Below are 16,575 nucleotides of genomic sequence, written 5' to 3' on the forward strand. Positions count from 1 at the left end.
CCAATTTGATTTCCAATAATTAGTTCTAAAGGTTTTACAATCAATAAAATGACAACAGTGCCCAAATGTATGCACCTGCCTAATTTTGTTTAAACAATTATAGCACACTTTCTGTAAATCCAATAAACTTCATTTCACTTCTCAAATATCACTGGGTGTGTCTCTTATATGATATATTTAACTGACATTTTTCATCATAACAACCAATGATTTATACAGGAAAATCATGACGATTAACAAGGTTGCCTAAACTTTCGCATCCCATTGTACATCTTTTGAACTACTTCATGAACTCTCTCCCTGGAATTTTGATCAAACTGCCTTTTCTGACTAGCCTGCGCCTGGACCATGTTTTCATTGGGTCGGGTGTGACCAGTTCTCCCTTCCAGGATTCTTTTATGAGATCTAGAGGGTCCCATACTCATCTTCCATTCAGGAGCTCAAAGGCTGAGAAACCCGAAGGGTGAGGCACTTCTCTGTAAGCAATTAGAAGTTGTGGAAGATAACGCTCCCAGTCTCATCCTTGAGACTCCACAAGTATCTTGAGCATCTGCTTGAGGGTCTCATTGAATCATTCACACAGACCATTAGTCTAAGGGGTGGTAAACACTAGTGATGAGCGGGAGGTGCCATATTCGATTTCGCGATATTTCGCGAATATTCGAATGAATATTCGTGTTATATTCGTCGAAATCGAATATTCGTAATTATTCCAATTATCGCGAATAATATACGAATTTTTTTTCACTTATTGCGATTATTTATCTTGATAGTATAAGGCAACGTTCCTATGCTAATTGACTATGGCTAGGCTAATATGTGTATTTTACGAAATTTCGTGATTTGCTCTAACTTCGTCTCTTAGAATATTACGAATATTCTAAAAGACGAAGTTAGAGCAATATTACGAAATTTCGTAAAATACACATATAGATTGTAATTTAGCTAATATAGTGCTATAATCCCTTTTTTTGCCTCTAAATTTTTTTTGCCTCTTCTGAACTTAAGTTTTGTAAAATATGTACACTATTAAAAAATATTACTATAGCAGTATATTAGCTTAAATACAATCTATGTGTATTTTACGAAATTTCGTAATATTGCTCTAACTTCGTCTTTTAGAATATTCGTAATATCCTAAAAGACGAAGTTAGAGCAATATTAAGAACATTTGCAAAAGCCGAAATTGCGATGCGAGTTATATAATACGAAATAATCGCATGAAGATTTCAACTTAGCACTGCTATATTCCATATTCTAGCCTAATATGGAATATAGCTGTGCTAAGTTAGCACTGCTATATTCCATACTAGGCTAGAATATGGAATATAGCAGTGCTAAGTTGAAATCTTCATGCGATTATTTCGTATTATATTACTCGCATCGCAATTTCGGCTTTTGCAAATGTTCTTAATATTGCTCTAACTTCGTCTTTTAGAATATTACGAATATTCTAAAAGACGAAGTTAGAGCAATATTACGAAATTTCTAAAAGACGAAGTTAGAGCAATATTACGAAATTTCGTAAAATACACATAGATTGTATTTAAGCTAATATACTGCTATAGTAATATTTTTTAACAGTGTACATATTTTACAAAACTTAAGTTCAGAAGAGGCAAAAAAAATTTAGAGGCAAAAAAAGGGATTATAGCACTATATTAGCTAAATTACAATCTATATGTGTATTTTACGAAATTTCGTAATATTGCTCTAACTTCGTCTTTTAGAATATTCGTAATATTCTAAAAGACGAAGTTAGAGCAATATTAAGAACATTTGCAAAAGTCGAAATTGCGATGCGAGTAATATAACACGAAATAATCGCATGAAGATTTCAACTTAGCACTGCTATATTCCATATTCTAGCCTAGTATGGAATATAGCAGTGCTAACTTAGCCCAGCTATAGTCCATATTAGGCTAGAATATGGAATATAGCAGTGCTAAATTGAAATCTTCATGCGATTATTTCGTGTTATATTATTCGCATCGCAATTTGCGAAATTTCGTAAAATACACATATAGATTAGATTGTAATTTAGCTAATATGGAATATAGCAGTAAGTTGAAAACGCCACTGACTGGAGCAGCCAGGAAGCCAGGAATCCAAAGGACAGGTAAGAACAACTTTAGAGAAGTGGGAAAGAAAAAAATATAATAATAAAAAAAAAAAAAAGAATATTCGAATTCGCGAATATATAGAACGATATTATAAATATTCGCGAAATCTCGAAATTGCGATATTCGAGAAAAAAATTTGCAATTCGAATATTCGCGCTCAACACTAGTAAACACTGGCTACCAAATGTTGCACCTGTATTTTCTTAAAGAGGCATTGAATTAGGGTTTACATGAACTGGGTCCCCTCATCTGTCAGCATCTCCCTGCTCCGCAATCAATGTATACCCGGGCCATGGGCAAAGCCTGACTCACTTCTCCAATCCCAGTAATAGTCTGTGTTTTTCTTGGGATCAAATCTGCAGCATTCATAAGTTCTGGTGGGACATTTATGCTCCAGTGTCTCTCAACACCACAGTTACTGTGTTGCCGATTCTAACAGACTACATATTTTCACTGGGTTTCTCTTACCTCCCATCCACACACAAAACCATAGATTTTGAAATAGGTGGTTTGGGCAAAATGATGGTTTTCTTCCTCTCGGGACAGGCAGTAGTGTTGAGCGCGAATATTCGAATTGCGAATTTTTTTCTCGAATATCGCAATTTTGAGATTTCGCGAATATTTAGAATATCGTTCTATATATTCGCGAATTCGAATATTCATATTTTTTTTTTTTTATAATTATATTTTTTTCTTTCCCACTTCTCTAAAGTTGTTCTTACCTGTCCTTTGGATTCCTGGCCTTCTGGCTGCTCCAGTCAGTGGCGTTTTCAACTTACTGCTATATTCCATATTAGCTAAATTACAATCTAATCTATATGTGTATTTTACGAAATTTCGCAAATTGCGATGCGAGTAATATAACACGAAATAATCGCATGAAGATTTCAATTTAGCACTGCTATATTCCATATTCTAGCCTAATATGGAATATAGCTGTGCTAAGTTAGCACTGCTATATTCCATACTAGGCTAGAATATGGAATATAGCAGTGCTAAGTTGAAATCTTCATGCAATTATTTCGTGTTATATTACTCGCATCGCAATTTCGACTTTTGCAAATGTTCTTAATATTGCTCTAACTTCGTCTTTTAGAATATTACGAATATTCTAAAAGACGAAGTTAGAGCAATATTACGAAATTTCGTAAAATACACATATAGATTGTAATTTAGCTTATATAGTGCTATAATCCCTTTTTTTCCCTCTAATTTTTTTTGCCTCTTCTGAACTTAAGTTTTGTAAAATATGTACACTATTAAAAAATATTACTATAGCAGTATATTAGCTTAAATACAATCTATGTGTATTTTACGAAATTTCGTAATATTGCTCTAACTTCGTCTTTTAGAAATTTCGTAATATTGCTCTAACTTCGTCTTTTAGAATATTCGTAATATTCTAAAAGACGAAGTTAGAGCAATATTAAGAACATTTGCAAAAGCCGAAATTGCGATGCGAGTTATATAATACGAAATAATCGCATGAAGATTTCAACTTAGCACTGCTATATTCCATATTCTAGCCTAGTATGGAATATAGCAGATAAATAATCGCAATACGCGAAAAAAAATTTGTATATTATTCGCGATAATTGGAATAATTACGAATATTCGATTTCGACGAATATAACACGAATATTCATTCGAATATTCGCGAAATATCGCGAAATCGAATATGGCACCTCCCGCTCATCACTAACAGGCAGTACTAATATGCCCTAATTTACTGCATATAAAGCACTTGTGGGAATCAAATGCAGGTGGGGAAAACAGTGGCAGAACCCCTTGAGAGTCAGCTGCCTGGGAAAGAAGATGATCTCTCATTTGAGTACCTGTGTACCCAACCATGTCTGCCTGCCAATTCTGTTCCTTGCCGCCTGCTCTGACCTTGGAACTTTGACCTGGAATATACTCATACTCTGCCTGCCCTGACTTTGGACTGAGTTCAGACTAGATTTTATGCCTGAGTCCTTGATGCTTTGCACCGGTGTGTCTGACCCTCATCGGTCAGCAGCCAACTACACCAGGACTACTCCAGGAGGTAGCAGCATGGTTGGTTCCTCCGGAAAAATCAAGATCCTTGTATAGGGGTTAAATGGTGAATACAAGGAAACCGCCAGGAATATGCCCTTAGGTTTAGTGCAAAGTCAAGCTAGTTAGCTAGCACAGTGGGTCCACACCCGCTGTCCATTACACTCTATAACCTGCTGTCTGCAGATTGCATTGCATTTCGTGGTGACAGGTCTTCTTTAAATATTCTACTTAGAAGCACATCCCTTAATAAACCATAGTTTGTTGACTACTAGCTCTAATTACCTACAATCCTGTTATGTACAACCCACAAAACAACTAGAAAGGCAAAAGGTGGTGTCTAGCCTCTATTAAAACCGACTTTGCGCATCTGGTGAATTTAGTGATAAAAATTGTAAGAAAGCAAAATTCAGTATACTATGTGGTAATGAGAAGCTACACAGAGACTTGTTAAAGGGAACCTGTCTTGTTTAACATGCTGTATAAGCTGTAGGCAACATGTTATAGAGCAGGAGGAGCTGAACAGATTCCTATATAGTTTTATAGGAAAATATTCAGCATAACTGAAAGCTATAACCCCCCCCCACCTTCCATAATGCCCGGGCCCCTCATACAAACAATACTTACCTGGTACCTGATGTCTCCTTCAACAGAAAGGTGCACCCAATAGCATGCCACGACAGTGATCTGCCCACTTGCAACACATGTGTGACATCTAAATTAAAATCTAACACAACCAAAATAAAAATAAAATAAAATAACAATAAAATATATATATATAGTTCACCATTGCGTTATTCAAATCTTCTATCAGCGTCGCAGACCTCCGTGTGAAGTGGGCTCAATTCACATCAAATAATAGTTTACTCAATAAGGTGGTCATGCTGCCACGTATAGGCTATAATTTGTAGGTGAAGATATGACGGTCTCTTCTAGTGCAGCCGAACATCCGAGTTCCAACAGGGGATCGAAATCAATGTTTAATCCATAAGGTTGTAAAGAACTCATTCTATATATCAAGGAGATAAAGAACAAAGATAATAAGGAGGAAAAGGACCATATATTCACCTTTTTTACCCAATTCAGTGCTATTACAGGGTCAATGAAAAATACATTACGGAAGAATTGGTCAGTTTTAAAAATGACCCTATCTTGGCAGCTGTTATTGCAGAAAGACCCGAGGTATTGTATCGAAAAGTGACCAGTTTATGGGACGTTTTGGTGCATAATCATATCCCTACTAAGGCCGATAAGAAAGAAAAGAAACAATTCACATGGTGCGGTTTCTGCATTGCGTGCAGAAATCGCACCAGAGAAGATAAAAAGAAAAGGAATGTACAGAAAATAACATCTAAAAGTGGTTTGAACTATGACATTAAAGGTGAAATAACCTGTGAACATATGGTGGTGGTGTATCTGCTAAAATGTCCATGTGGGCTATAGTATATTGGGAGAACTATGCGCAAGCTTAAAGGGGTTCTGCACTTTCAATTAACTGATGATCTATCCTCTGGATAGATCATCAGCTTCTGATCGGCGGAGGTCCGACACCCGGGACCCCTGCCGATCAGCTGTTTGAGAAGGCAGCGGCGCTCCATCAGCGCCGCGGCCTTCTCACTGTTTACCGCCGGGCCCCCCGCCCACTGACGTCACGACTTGTATCAACTAGAGTGGGCGCGGCTAAGCTCTGTTCACTTGAATGGAGCTTAGCCGCGCCCACTCTAGTTGATACAAGTCGTGACGTCAGTGGGCGGGCGGCCCGGCGGTAAACAGTGAGAAGGCCGCGGCGCTGCTGGAGCGCCGCTGCCTTCTCAAACAGCTGATCGGCGGGGGTCCCGGGTGTCGGACCCCCGCCGATCAGAAGCTGATGATCTATCCAGAGGATAGATCATCAGTTAATTGAAAGTGCAGAACCCCTTTAAGACGAGAATTCAGGAACATATTAACAGCATAAAGAAAGGCTTGGAAAGTCATAGTGTGTCCATGCATTTTAAAAAGATGCATGGAAAAGATCCGAAGGTGTTGTGGTTTGCAGGGATCAAAAAGGTTAAACTGAATTGGCGGAGTGGAGACTCGGTGGCGAACATTAATCACTGGGAAGTAGAATGGATATATAGAATGGATTCTTTACAACCTTATGGACTAAACATTGATTTCGATTTCAAACAATGTTTGATGGAATAGTTATAAGCCGGATGTAGTAAGTGAAGCTATGTTGTCAGAGGGGAGTTCCCATTGGTTGGTTTAAACCATGTGTTAGTTTTTATGAATGGGTAATGATGCTGGGCGATAGTAGATGTGAGTGTAATCTTATTGGTTGAGCGATACCACATGAGCAATGTTGAATGGAGAAACAGCGTAAGGTGAATAGTAGAATACGTTTTATTTATTAAGGGGGGTGATTAATTATGGAGGGAAGATACAATGACCCTGTTGTAATTTTTTTTTTACAAATTTATGATATTTTGAAGGTCTGGTTTAAAAGATTAGGGGTGCTATATTGTGGAGATCTCATACATGTAATATAAAACGAGCAGAATACAGGCAATGTGAAATCTTTATATATATCATAGTAACTCTGAATTGATATTGATATGGAGTGTCGATTTAAGTTGACTATAAAAAAAAAATATTATAGTTGTTTAACTCTGTATAAGGTTTAAGACATGTGTATTTTATATCTGTGAGCGGTGGGAGGAATATGTTTCTTTTGTCATCCCCTACCTATATACAGTCATGTGAAAAAATTAGGACACCCTTTGAAAGCATGTGGTTTTTTGTAACATTTTTAATAAAAGGTTATTTCATCTCCGTTTCAACAATACAGAGAGATTAAAGTAATCCAACTAAACAAAGAAAACTGAAGAAAAGTCTTTTCAAGATCTTCTGTAAATGTCATTCTACAAAAATGCCTATTCTAACTGAGGAAAAAGATAGGACACCCTCACATGTATTCCCTCTTAAATTGGCTCAGATCTCACACAGGTATATCACACCAGGTGCACATAATTAGTAGATCGTTACTCTGCATGTTGAATGAGGCTTGCCCTATTTAAACCTCAGACATTTAGTTTGGTGTGCTCCTGACTGTTGAAGTGAGAGTGAGCACCATGGTGAGAGCAAAAGAGCTGTCAGAGGACTTCAGAAAAAAGATTGTAGCAGCCTATGAGTCTGGGAAGGGATTTAAAAAGATCTCAAAAGATTTTGAAATCAGCCATTCCACTGTCCGGAAGATAGTCTACAAGTGGAGGGCTTTCAAAACAACTGACAACATGCCCAGGACTGGTCGCCCCAGCAAGTTCACCCCAAGAGCAGACCGCAAGATGCTAAAAGAGGTCTCCAAAAACCCTAAAGTGTCATCTCGAGAACTACAGCAGGCTCTGGCTACTGTTGATGTAGAAGTACATGCCTCTACAATCAGAAAGAGACTGTACAAGTTTAACTTGCATGGGAGGTGTGCAAGGAGGAAACCTTTGCTTTCCAAGAGAAACATCGAGGCCAGACTGACATTTGCCAGAGATAAAGTTGACAAAGACCAGGACTTCTGGAATAATGTTCTTTGGACAGATGAGTCCAAAATTGAATTATTTGGACACAACAGCAGAGGACATGTTTGGCGTAAACCAAACACAGCATTCCAAGAAAAGAACCTCATACCAACTGTGAAGCATGGAGGTGGAAGTGTCATGGTTTGGGGCTGCTTTGCTGCAGCAGGACCTGGTCAGCTCACCATCATAGAATCCACGATGAATTCTACTGTGTATCAGAAGGTGCTTGAAGAACATGTGAGACCATCAGTTAGAAAATTAAAGCTGAAGCGGAACTGGACCATGCAACATGACAATGACCCAAAACATACTAGTAAATCAACCAAAGATTGGCTGAAAAAGAAGAAATGGAGAGTCCTGGAATGGCCAAGTCAAAGTCCAGATTTGAATCCCATTGAGATGCTGTGGGGTGACTTGAAAAGGGCTGTACGTGCAAGAAACCCCTCAAACATCTCACAGCTGAAAAAGTTCTGCATTGAGGAGTGGGGTAAAATTTCCTCAGACCGATGTCGAAGACTGGTAGATGGCTACAAGAACCGTCTCACTGCAGTTATTTCAGCCAAAGGAGGTAACACTCGCTATTAGGGGCAAGGGTGTCCTATCTTTTTCCTCAGTTAGAATAGGCATTTTTGTAGAATGACATTTACAGAAGATCTTGAAAAGACTTTTCTTCAGTTTTCTTTGTTTAGTTGGATTACTTTAATCTCTCTGTATTGTTGAAACGGAGATGAAATAACCTTTTATTAAAAATGTTACAAAAAACCACATGCTTTCAAAGGGTGTCCTAATTTTTTCACATGACTGTAAATAGAACACCCAAATGTGGGTGTAACATTCACCCCCGAAGAAGCTATTCTGGCGAAACTTGGATCAGGCAGTCTTGTACGGACGATAACGGATGATTGTTTACTGCCTGTTAGTTTTATAGCTTTGTGAGTATAATAAAATCTTGTTGATATATGGAAAGTTGATAGACTTTCACTATGTGCTCCAAACTCTAAAATCCACAGAAGGGTCGTTTTTGGAAAGAACTATCTCCTGTTGGAATTCGGATGTTCGGCTCGACTAGAAGAGACTGTCATATCTTCATCTACACGCAGAAGTTATAGTCTATGCGTGGCAGTGCAATCACCTTATTGAGTAAACATGTGTGACATCACCCATGACACAAGGGGAGTGGGTCACCGTTGTGGCCTGCTATTGGCTGCACCCCACGAATTCGGATGTTGTGATCTGTGCGACGGGAAGATTTAGCGATGGCTGTAGAAGGATCCGGAAGGACACAGGCATTAGGGACCAGGTAAGTATTGTATTTGTCTTTGTGAGGGGCCCAGGCATTGTATGTGTGTGTGTGTGTGTGGGCAGGGGGTGGGGGCGGGGGGAGTTGCAGCTTTGGATAACCCGTTTAATTTATTTATTGAATTTCCTGTTCATTCTGGGCTTTGAGGTCAAGGAGGTGGTCCTATCATTGATTGACAACCTTCTTTCTATGACTGTGAATACAGATATATCTGTCAGTCAATCATAGGACCACCTCCTTAACTTCAAAGCCATAATGAGGAGGAATTTAAATCAATGATATAGAAATATTGAATCTTTTCTCAAAAAACTATATATCAGTCTGATCAGCTCTTTCTGGTCTATAACATGCTGACTGCAGATTACATAGCATTTTCATGGCTCTCTTTAATTCAGGTCCCCTGAGACATACAGTATTCACTGCACTATTTTATTAATTTTTTTGTCCATTGTTGCTTCTATAGTACCTGCATATTTCACAGCACTGTACAGAGATTTCCATCACTAACTTTAGATATTGTCCCCAGTGTGGCTCACAATTTTTGTGCATGGTGGATGGTCTTCTGAATATACATTTTGAAGTCACTTCTGTGACTCCACTACTTTCTATCCTCCTCTTTGGACTTTTAGCATGACAGGCAGCCTGACTTATTTTTCTCACTGTTAGGGCGGGTTTGCATTAGTAATTCTGTTATAATGTTCTGTTATAACAGAGTTATCTAATATATAAAGATGAGTGTATGTGTGTGTGTGTATGTATGTCCGCTAAAGGAATTTGCATCGTCGCATTTACAATCACAAAATTTGTCACAAAGATACATCAGGTGATCAGGTGTCTGGGAAAGTTTTAGACCAGGTTTTAGCTCTCTAGGATGTACAGTTCCTGAGATATTCCCTAAAAATGCATTAGCCAATAGAAGCTTGGTCACATGACCCTTATCAGCCAATAGAAGGTCACAGGCCGTTAGCCTCCACATACATAGTTTTACTCCAGGTTTCCAAAACAACCTAGCCATTTTTCTTCACTGCTGTAGGTGAGCTTTAAAGGAAATCTGTCACCAGGATAATCACTATTGAAGTAAAGCCATAGTCTAATAGCACTTAGTACCTTATTTCCAGATGTGCCTTTGTTCCAGCAATAGATGTTTTTATTCTCTGAAAATCCAGTTTATTTGGTATGCAAATGAGCCAGTAAGGTGCCCAGAGGGACGTCACTCTTATAGGAAGGAGTCCAGTCATGTCCCCTGCCACAATCTGTCCACTCTCAAAAGACGAATTTAAAACTATGTCCCCGGGTCCGCTAAGCCACGCCCTGATGTGGTTAGGCCACTCCCACTCCACAACCAACAGGGATTGAAAAATATTAAGCAAAAAATCAACTTCTGTCAGCTGCAGGGGTGGGAGGGACGGTGACTTTCTTCCTGCAGCTCACACTCAGACAGTACAGTGCTGCTGTCTGAGAGTGAGCTGTTCAAAAGGACATCCTTGTGCCATCCAGGCCCTGCGCCAGCCGGAGGATAGAGAGTCTGACAGCTGGACTGTCCCACCTAAAACTTGACCTCTGGCCATCCTAGGGCAGGCTGCTGTGGAGGTCACAGTTAGGGGTATGGTCCGCTATGGAGGTCAGTGTTAAGGGGAAGATTGCTGTAAAGGCCACTGTTAAAGGGGCGGTCCCCTGTGGAGGTCACTGTCAAGGGGGTGGTGTGCTGTGAAACTCACTGTTAAAGGGGAAGGCTGCTATAAAAGGTCAAAGTTAAGGGGGTGAGCTGCTGTGGAGGTCCAATTTTAAAGGTCGGGGTACTGGGGGGGTCAATGTTAAGGGAAGGGGGATGTGAAGATCACTGTTAAGAGGGCGGGTGCTGTAGATGTCACTGTTATAGTGGGTAGTGTTGATATCTTTTAAAGACACACACAAACATTAAATGAAATAGATTAACTATACCTGAGGTCCTTCAGCTAGTAACGGAATATAATTTTAGGATGGATGCAAAACAGAACTCTTTAATAGCTAAAATTAATTGCTCCATCCTAATACATTTCTATGGGCAAAAAAAACAGTTCATTTTTTTTTTCTCCAGTATGTATGACGGGGAAAAAGTCCTGTCGACTGAAAAAACAGAACACTATAATTACTAACGCTAATGTAAACCTGCTCTTACAATGACGGCCAGTGTGCGCCACTCCTCTTTACGGATATGGGCACCACATCACTTACCATGCTCTTCATTCTACTGTCCTGGCAGTTTGGACCTGTTTGCCTTCCTCTACCTACATGCAAAAACCCATCAACCAGAATCCCATGTGGCCTATTGCAGGTGGTGGTTTGCATCCTCCTGTCAAGTCTTCCTGCTCTGGGACGCATATGCACTTGGCTATCAAACGGGCAGCACGCTAACGTCCTTAGTCTTTTAAATCCTAGGTCACTTATGGGTATTTAAGGCTTCATCCCCTTGGGAAAGGTGGCTTAGCTTTAGGTATTCTAGCTTGTTAATCATAGTGAAAGTGTGTTTTTTCTGTCTGCCTGTGTATCGAACTTGTACCGAATTTGTTTCATGGAAACTCTGCCTAGATAGATAGATAGAAAGATAGATAGTTAAATAGATAGATAGATATCCAAATAAACAAAAGATGAGGCAGCAGTTCAGTTGACAGTGAAATAGTGTGTTAGATCAAATTTTCTCCCCTTCAACGTTTCAGCCCAACACAATGGGGCATTTGTCAAAGCTTGCCGTGCTGCCTCATCTTTCGCTTATTTAGATATGACAGTAGACCCCCTGCCCATTGCACTTACATCCCCATTGATTGTGCTGCTGTTTTTCTAGATAGATAGATAGATGTTAGATAGACACAGTGCATTGATCGACCAAGCAATTGATCAGAAATCGAATTCCGAAAAGACACTGAAGATATGAGAGGTCAACAAGGTATCGTGCACAGCCTGCTCATGTTAGAGATGTCAAAATATCATGTTCAGTTTAATTATACAAGAAACTGGATCAGGAAAATTCAAAGATTTCAATTAGCAACCTAATTAGCCATACTGATTCTGGAGTTAAAAATCAGTAGACTATTAAAACGTATTTACTGGGAAGACGACAATGTAAAATATAAATTCATGAAGAGATTAACTTAACCCCTTCAACTATTTTGACATACCAGTATGTCACATGGTGAGTACTGGCTGTATCATACAGAAGACACCTGGCCGAAATGATGGGGAATGGCGATTGTGCCGAAACCCGTCATTTAACCCCTCATACACCGCGATCAACACCAATTGTGGCATCTATAAATCAAGGAGGAGGGATGCGGCTCCCTCCGCCTTCCGATCGGAGCCCCCGCAATGAAATTGCAGGACTCCCATCTGTTACCATGACAGCCTGCCATGGTAAGCTCCCTGCTAAGCTGTGCACGAAAGAGTGTGTGAAAGTCCTATTCACTCTAATAGATCTCTAGTAGGGTGAATAGGACAAGGAATCAAAAGATCCCAGGTTCTAGACCCCCTAAGGGGTTTAAAAGTTACTGTGAAAGTAAAAAAATGTAAAAGCATTAAAATATTAAAAGATTAAATTCCAATTTTACATATAAAAATATATTAGTAATAAAAAATAAACATAGGTATCACTGCATAGTCTGAACTATTAAAATATAATAAAAAAAAATCCTGTGCAATAAATGTCTTAAAGCTAAAAAATGAAAAACAACCTTTTTTAGTCACTTCCCTCCCACAAAAAAACTAATAATTTTTCCATCATGTTTAACGGAACCAAATGGAACAGTTATGTGCCCCCATACACATGTATCAGGATAGAGCAAAATGGAATGCCTCTTAAAGACTTCTGTATTGCATTCTGTCCTTGAATTCCGTTATATTCCGTTATAACGGAACAGATAACGGAATTCAATAACGTCAATGCGAAACCGCCCTAACTCAGTCTTGTCCAGGGGACAGTGAGCTACACCACTAGTCATCAAAAGGTCAGGTTGCACCTAAAAGGCTGATAGCTCCTTCCCAAACTAACTGTGCCAGTATGACTTGCAGGGAGCCTCCTACCAAAACATGCCCCATCTAAGCATACTTTTCAGTCTAAGCTTCTTGTCTGTAAAAGCCCTTGTGCTTCTGAGAGTCAATGCAACCACTATACTGCTATTTTCATACCAAATTCCTACTTGCCTCCAATAGCTAGAGATGTGCCCACCTCTAACATTAGCAATATCATTGGGTGTGGTCTCTGATCACCAAACACATAGTAACATAGTAATATAGTAACATAGTAACATAGTTGTAGTCCTAAATTTTTGAAGTGGACACTCCCTCTTCAATGCCTCATTCACACTGTTTTGGTCAATGATTTCCATCAGTGATTTTGAGCCAAAACCAGGTGTGGGTCTAAACACAGAACAGGTGCAGATCTTTCCCTTATAGATTATGTCTGTAGAGGATCCAGTCCTGGTTCTGGCTCACAATCACCAATGGAAATCACTGACCAAAACTCTGACTTGTAAATGAGGCCTAATAGTACTACTAATTTTTGTTGTGCAAAAGAAGCTCAGCAACATAAGTAACTTTGATTTTTTTTTTTATAGAGAACAGTATTTTTTGCTAAACACAAATTTAGCCTCCCTGACCAGTTGGCACTGTTGCTACTTGCAGGAGGAGGGTGTTTCCTCTGTTGTTTAAAAAATAAAAATAAAAAAATAATACTAAACTAGCCCCATTTCCCAGAAAAATAGAGCACATCCTACTCTCACCAGCAGGCATGATGCAGTGATGTCATTGCTCCTGCCGAGTAGGAGAATGCACAGGCCAGAGAATGGCCCCCAGCTTCTGCTGTCTTCTACTCAGCCCAGAAGGTGTCTGCTTGGGAGAACAAAGGCCGGGGAATGAGGCGCAGGCCGTAATATATGACAGACATCCATTGAGGCCTGTCTACTATGTCTACTACTGTGATAGTTCTGCGGCTCTTCCCTTGGTCAGAACCTTTGGAAGCATGAGCCCTATTGTTTCTTAATGTTCTGATGTTCTAATATGATGTTATCACATCATGTCATGTAGTTAACATGAGGGATCACTTCACTCACTAAACTACAATAAAAGTTGAAACAAGAGTACGAAAAATGCAGAATTTCGATATTTCTGATATTTTCCTGACAAATGGTGCTTATTCTTGCACACCTTTGTTCAATGAAATTAGCATAATCATTGTCATTAAAACTAAATTGAGCTAATTAGTATAATGCACACTGTGCTATTTTTTACCCACAGCAAGCAGTCACTAAGATTAATGTTCCCCTGGGTAAATTAGTAGAAACACATTGATACATCTGCCAGCCCCCACACAGCTGTAGGGCGAGAGACATGTTGCTTTTCTAATTGTCTGATCACACCAGGCATCACATAGAACACAGATACATTAACATGGGGTTCAAAAACTTTCTGGTATTTACTTAAACTTTTCAAATTTTGTTATGTTCTCAATTGAGTGTAGTTATTAGCTTTATTCTATTTAGCATATTTTATTTTATATATTTTTTATTATTTTCCATGATTGTACAGTTAAGGAGAACCTGTCACCAGAAACTGCAATGCAATCTGCAGGCAGTATGTTATAGAGAAGTAGATGAGCTGATTGATATATATAGTTTTGTTAGACGAGATTCAGTAACTGAAACAGTTCTGTAAAAAGGATCGGTCAAGAATTACTCCTGACCGTTGTGCACGTCTGATCTGCAACTACAGGAAATGTTTGGTTGAAGTTATTGCTGCCAAATAAGGTTCAACCAGTTATTAAACCCAAGGGTTCACATACTTTTTCCACCTGCACTGTGAATGTCTACATGGTATGTTCAAGAAAAACATGGTAACATTTAATTCTTTGTGTGTTATTAGTTTAAGCAGACTGTGATTGTCTACTGTTGTGACTTAGATGAAGATCAGATCACATTTTATGACAAATTTGTGCAGAAATCCATATCATTCCAAAGGGTTCACATACTTTTTCTTGCAACTGTATTTCTTAAAATGCCTGATTGGTTATTATATTCAGAAATAATTGGTGGAATTATTGTATCAGCATTATTTTGTCCTTTTACCTTTTCTTTATTGTCTTTGTCTTCCAGTAATAGCTGCCTATTGTTTCCCTTTGTTCATTCAGGAGGGTGCATGAGTATCCTTTAGTTTCAAATTTATTTTTCAGTTGTATGGCTTCTTTATTATAGTCCTCTTTTTTACTGAAGTTTCTAAATAAACGTATTAATTGGCTTTTTGGTACATTTAATAGCCATTGGGGCAGGTGGCAACTATTCATGGCAATAAAGCTGTTAGTATCTGTTGGTTTACTGTATGTTTTAGTGTGTAATGTACAGTCTTCTATAAAAAAAAAATGATTAGATCCAGGAAGTTCACCTCTGTTCTACTATATGTTGGCGTGAATTCCAAGAAAAAATCATTACTGTTTATCTCCTACAGGAAGCTTTTCAGTCTAGCACCCTCCCCCTTTCCATATAAAAATGACATTGTCAATAAAGCGCCTCCACAGGATGAGGTCCGCACCGAGCCAGCTTTGGGAGAATACTGTTGATTCCTCCCATTTGGCAACATATAAATTAGCAATGCTCGGTGTAAACTTCGCCCTAATTGTGGTACCCCATGTCTGTAAATAATATTCCGCTTCATATAAAATGGATAAATAAAGTACATTCCCCCCAAAAATCAACTTGGCCTGTTGGATAAAAACCTGACCTTTGTAAAAAGAACTTAGCAGCATAGCAAAACTTCTTGCTCTCAATAACTGTATATAATGATTTAACATCAAGTGTCCTTATTATATATTCTGGATCCCATTCTATTGTTTCTAAAGTTTGTATTACATGCTTGTTATCCTTTAGGTAAGCCGGTATGCAACGTACACAGGGTTGGAGGTGGTAGTCCACATATTTAGACAAATTGCTATTCAAGCAGTCAATAACTGATACTATGGGTCTACCCGGAGGTTCTGTGAGGGATTTCTGCATCTTTGGAAGATAATAGAATAAGGCAATCGAAGGGTGTAAATTTGTGAAAAAGGCAATTTAATTTTTATTCAGGATTTTAGCATTTTTACCCATTTTAATTAATTCCTGCAGTTCTTTCTGCAAGGTTGCAGTGGGGTCCTGTTTTAGTTTTTTGTATTTTTGAATGTCCCCCAGCAGTTTTAATGCCTCCTTATGATAGGATTCCTTATCTAAAATAACTATCCCTCCGCCTTTGAACTCCTTTGTCTGCGGGGCGGATGTTTTCCGCCCCAAAAGGATTCATAAGGAGTAGCACAGGCAAGAGGACTCTATCCTTGAGGGAAAAAGGCGATCCTTTTGAAACACGTCGGATATTTGGTCCACAACAGCTCCTGTAGCTGTAAGCTAGCGTGACGTCACCAGCACTCTGATTAGGAGCGCAATCTTTTTGGAATAGGAAACGTGCCACCAGCTGGGGCACATTTTCCAACTACACAGCCTGACTGCTTATACTGGACTGGAGGTTTAGGAGAACTATCAAGTATTCACCACTACACATCAACATCACGGACTCTCCT

Source organism: Bufo gargarizans, chromosome 4 (genome assembly GCF_014858855.1).
Source record: "Bufo gargarizans isolate SCDJY-AF-19 chromosome 4, ASM1485885v1, whole genome shotgun sequence".
In the NCBI taxonomy this organism is placed as follows: domain Eukaryota; kingdom Metazoa; phylum Chordata; class Amphibia; order Anura; family Bufonidae; genus Bufo; species Bufo gargarizans.